Below are 4,358 nucleotides of genomic sequence, written 5' to 3'. Positions count from 1 at the left end.
GGGGTAGCGGCGGCGGCGGGGCGCGGCCCGTAGGCCCGGCCCGGGGAGGGGGCACCGCCGCCCCGCTCCGAGCGGCGAGGGGGTGCCGCGGGGTCGGGGAGCGGCGAGAAGGCACCCCCGAGCCCCTCGGCCCCGGTTCAGCCGGCGGCCGCCTCCGGTACCGCTGAGGCGCGGGGGGACGGCGGAGCCCCCGGCCCCTTCAGTCAGGGAGCGCCGCCGCCTGCGGAGGGAGGTGCCTGCCCCGCCCCCCCGCCTCGTTAGCGCCGCGTTCCATTGGGCGGCACGAGTGTCGGTCAACGCCTCCCTCTTCCAATTGGAGAAAGCCGCCGGTAGGGCGGGGCTAAGAGGGCGGCCGGGCTCAAGGCGAGGCGGTGCCGTGAGGGACAGCGCGGGGGCGGGGACGGAGGCGGAGCTTCCCCGCGGGAGGCGGGGGATGCACCAATCAGAGGCGAGGGGGGCGGGGCCTGCGCCTCGCTGTGGGAGAAGGTGGTCCGGCGCGCGGGGCGTGACGTCACGTGAGGTGGGGTGTGAGGCGGCGGGGCCCGGCCGGGGCTGGCGGTAACGGGCCCGTCGGCGGTAACGGAGTTAGTGAGGAGCCGGGGGAAAAGACCCAAAGATCGGGGGTGATTCCGCACCGCAGAAGGACGGCCGTCAAGTTGCAAAAGTCGCGCAGTGACATAAATGGCGCGGTGGAGGGGGGTCCTCCAGAGGAACCCGGACATGCCGCAGACGTGGGCCTGTACCGGCCTCATGAGAGTCAGCCAGGCCCAGTGCGAGGGCCTGCACCTCGGTGGGGGCAATCCCCAGCACAAAGCCAGGCTGGGCGGAGAACGGACTGGGAGCAGCCCTGAGGAGAAGGACGGGGGTGTGGGTGGGTGAGAAGCTCCACACGAGCCGGCAACGTGTGCTGGCAGCACAGAAAGAGCCCCCCGTCCTGGGCTGCATCCCCAGCAGCGTGGCCAGCAGGGCCGGGGGGGGATTCTGCTCCGGCTGCATCCCCAGCAGCGTGGCCAGCAAGGACAGGGGGGGATTCTGCTCCGCTCTGCTGAGATCCCCCTGCAGCGCTGCCTCCAGCTCTGGGGTCACCAGCATCAGAAGGACATGGACCTGTTGGAGCGGGTCCGGAGGAGCCCATGGAGATGCTCCAAGGGCTGGAGCCCCTCTGCTGTGAGAGGGGGCTGAGAGAGTTTGGGGGGGTTTCAGCCTGAAGAACAGAAGGCTTTGGGGAGACTTTAGAGCCCCTTCCATTATCTGAAGGGGCCCTACAAGAAAGCTGGAGAGGAACTTTATATAAGGGTATGTGGTGATAGGATGAGGGCTAGTGGCTTCAAACTGGAAGAGGGGAGATTGAGTTTAGATATCAGGAAGACATTTTTCACTCTGAGGGTGTTGAGACACTGGCCCAGGTTGCCCAGAGAAGCTGTGGCTGCCCCATCCCTGGGGGGGTTCAAGGCCAGGTTGGACAGGGCTATGAGCAACCTCTGGTAGGAGGTGTCCCTGCTCAGGGCAGGGGGATGGAACAAGAGGAGCTTTAAGGCCCCTTCTGACCCAAACCATCTTATGATTCTATGGTAAATGTGTCATCACTGGCAGAATCAAAAAAGTAAATGCAGTCAGGGCACTTCAGCACCTGTAGTGCCTTATTAAGGCTGTTTTTAAGACCAGATAGGGATCTGTCTCCTCAGGCCACAGCCTGAGGCCTGGCTGCCCTGGGGAGCTGCTACTGAGTGGCCTCAGCCCGTCCTGGCAGGGGCTGGAGCTTTAAGGCCCCTTCTGACCCAAACCATCTTATGATTCTATGGTAAATGTGTCATCACTGGCAGAATCAAAAAAGTAAATGCAGTCAGGGCACTTCAGCACCTGTAGTGCCTTATTAAGGCTGTTTTTAAGACCAGATAGGGATCTGTCTCCTCAGGCCACAGCCTGAGGCCTGGCTGCCCTGGGGAGCTGCTACTGAGTGGCCTCAGCCCGTCCTGGCAGGGGCTGGGGTCCAGCCTGGGCCTGGGAAGTGGCACAGAGCTTCTATCCTCAGCCACAGCACACTGCAGCGCTCTGTGAAGAATTTAATTTCTTGATTGATGTTGGGTGTAATTGCTTGTAAAGCATATTGAAGCAATCTAGTGCTGGGCTGATGATGACGCGGGGATTAAAGTACCAAAGTACACGTCTGAAGGAAAATCCCCTTGGTCTCTTGATTACGTACTGGAGGAAAAAAAAGAACATTTTTCGGAAGCAGCTGGTATGTGATCACCTAGCAGTGGCTGGGATCCCAGATCTGGCTGCAAAATGAAATTATAAAAGGCGGGCACATCCTCAGTTCTATTAGATTATATGGTCCTTTCTGTATCACTTCTTTTGTTGGTGCTTCCAATTAATGCCATAAACATCTAATCCAGTTTAAGCTTCAGATAACTTGCCCTGCCCCAGGCCTGTACCAAACACTGGGGCAAGTGACACAAATAAAGAGCGCTGAGGCAAACGACTAAAATGACACATTTCATAGAAAGTTAAGGATGTTAAGAAGCCCTAAGATGCCCCAAAAGTTGAGGGAGTCACAGATTTAGAACAAAACCAAAAACAATTAAACAAAGCCTTTAATGAAGCGAGAATCCAGTGTGAATATTAATCATAGTGAGTTGCTGTTGCCAATGCTTCCCCAAGGAGTAAATCTTTTTCCCCTTAGCAAGAAGAGACACTTAAAAACACCTTGTGCTGCTCTCCTCCTGGCTTCTTAGGCTCTTAGACTCTTAGTGATGAGCCATTCATCATAACACAGAGCCTTGAGAAAGTTATTTTTTTTTTTCCAGGATCTTACCCTTTGACTGTAGTTTCAGATGCAGCAGCACCAGCTCATTCCACGTATAAAATACTGCGGTAATTCAGGAGTTTCCCCACTGGATGTCATCATTGCCCCACCAGAAGCCAGTCAGACCAGCAGGATGGAGACAACTCAACCTCGGAACCCCCCTACTCTCTAGACCTGATTTTCACAACAGCTGAGCACTCAGGACCTGCTGGAATACACAGATGCTAAGCTGCCTGCAAATCAGACCCCATGAAACTGTGAAGTGCCCAGATTGATACTTTTTGATTAGCTCCGTTACTCCTGCCTCGCTGGCTTTGTCTGTGCCCTACTTGAGGTCCTCTTCAGACTTCTGCGGTTCTGAGGGGTTTTGGCAGAGAATTCAAACAACTGTGAAGTCCAACTCCTGCGACAGGCCTGCTTCCTAAGTGAGAGTGAAATTTTAGTATACAATAAACTAATCAAACAAATCAGTCGCCAGACGTCCTTAGTTCTCTATGCATTCATCCATGAAAGCAGCTTTCAACAGCTCACATCTAATTGTCAAAAGGAAAAGGTCCACCCCTCCCTCTCTCCCCCGCAGCTCTGTTGTTCCTCATCTAATCATTCAGACGCTGTTCTAAATCCAGGACAAAACAGAATTTTGTTTACTGCGGGGGCTCTGCAGCACTGCTCCTTCTGTTGCTCTGCTGAGGGACTGGGCAGAACCTCACGAATGCACGTGACAATCCCTATTGATGTTTCTGCAGATGTTTTGTTATGAGCACAAGCAATAGGTGTAAGCACCCCAGTAAGAGCTTTAAAAGGGAGGCTCGTGCTCGGTCTCAACGCCTCCCTTTCTCTGTTTCCTTATTATCTGCCCAGTTCCATGCTTCAGGATTTCCAGTTCATCTCCTGTCTTTGGGCTTAAGACTGGAAGTAAAACAATTTCTATTGATACAAAAGAAAACAAAATTAATGGCTTCATTTTTCTATTCCTTCTTTTACTTTCTCAGTTTTCCAGCTTTATCTATTTTCTATTTCTACTCGGCTTTCCTATTCTGTAACTGCTGTTCTCTTTCTGTTGATGTGAAGAAACACTTGTACAGCTGCTGCCATTTCTCCTTCCTTCATCTCCCATAGATATAGAGACAGGGGAAGGAAATAGAGGACTGGAGAGTACAAAGAAGCAGTGAGGGCCACGTTATTTCCATTTGCCTTCTTGGCTACAAAGGAACTGAATTATGAGTAGAAAGACAGGGAGCTCATGGTGGGGAGGCTGGAGCATGAACTTCTGAGACCCTGGCCCTGAAAAAAGATGGCAGAATATTAAAGCTGAAAAGCTCTATGGCTAGTGGGCTGCTTGTACATAAAGACCTTGTTGCAGATGGGAGTCACATCTGGGCAGCCGAAAATGCAGTAAATGAGGAAGAAGTTGTGGAAAAAGCACTGATAGAGAGGTCCAGTCAGTAGGTCCCATTTTCTGCTCACATAGGCCAGAGGAGGACGTGGCCTCACTGATGAATGCTGGCACAAAGTCTGTGAAATGGAGAGGGCTGAGGTGCCTCCCCTTGGT

The sequence above is a fragment of the Calidris pugnax genome, unplaced genomic scaffold, assembly GCF_001431845.1.
Source record: "Calidris pugnax isolate Ruff unplaced genomic scaffold, ASM143184v1 scaffold123, whole genome shotgun sequence".
NCBI classification, from domain to species: domain Eukaryota; kingdom Metazoa; phylum Chordata; class Aves; order Charadriiformes; family Scolopacidae; genus Calidris; species Calidris pugnax.
The sequence above is the reverse complement of the archived record's forward strand: the minus strand, read 5'-3'. Positions refer to the sequence as shown.